Source organism: Suricata suricatta, chromosome 12 (assembly GCF_006229205.1).
Source record: "Suricata suricatta isolate VVHF042 chromosome 12, meerkat_22Aug2017_6uvM2_HiC, whole genome shotgun sequence".
In the NCBI taxonomy this organism is placed as follows: Eukaryota; Metazoa; Chordata; class Mammalia; order Carnivora; family Herpestidae; genus Suricata; species Suricata suricatta.
The window spans coordinates 50,002,701-50,003,712 of NC_043711.1; positions in this window are offsets into that span (position 1 = coordinate 50,002,701).

Below are 1,012 nucleotides of genomic sequence, written 5' to 3' on the forward strand. Positions count from 1 at the left end.
AAAAAAAAAAAAAAAGAGAGAGAGAGAGAGAAAACAGAACTTTTAACTAAGGAACACTAGGCACAAGCCTACACTATTTAGATAACAGGACACATTCCTTAAAAGGTGGTTAAAGGGCTGGCACCCTTTCTTCCTTCAGGACTCAACTCAGAGAAGTCTTTCTGACCCTTGAGCTCCCTTGTCACTGTCACACCCCACTTTACATCATGCTCTTGTTTCTTTAGGTGCTTGTTTAGTCTGTGTCTTCTGCCCTGAATGTCAGCTCCAGGAGGACAAGAGGCCCTAGGCTTACTCACCACAGGGCCCAGCACTGTGCCATTTCAGCAAATGTGGATTCTGAATGTGTAACATGATCACAGCTACAACTGCAGCTTGATGTCTTCAACTAACAGGGAGATCATTACGCATTGGGAGAGAGCCCATCTCATGGGGTGACACATCCAAAATTAAGGACCGGAATGTTGCTGTTGCTGGGAGGTATCTGAAATGGGGTGAGTGAAACTCAGAGAGGAAAGGGAGTTATTCAAGGTCACAGGACACCAGAGGTGACATTAGAGCCAAATGTTGCCTCCATTGTATCCTCACTGCTGGAAAGCACTTCTGACCCACCAAGAGACCCATCTTCTGAGAAGCAGGCATCTGCAGGGTGCTGGCTTCGATGCCAACTGCCTGGCTCACTTTTCTGCACATGTTTCCTTTGGTTCCTTCCCAGGACAGAACTGCTACAGGGCACGTGCCCCAAGGTGAGCCCAGTCCCATCGGGAATACCCTTCAGAGGAAATGATGGGCACTGGCCTTTGACATCATAGCTCACTCTGGCTTGTAAACTTGAGTCCAGTTTGGCACATTCAGCAGGATTGAAAAGAGGTGCTCAGCCAATCTTGTTAGCACTGATGGGAGAGGGGTTATTGCTCTGTTCTCCTCACCCTGAGTGACAGAGGGGAACAATCACAGCTTCTCTGGAAGGTTCCCTCAGCTGCATCAACCAAGCTAGTGGCCTTGAGGGGCTGCC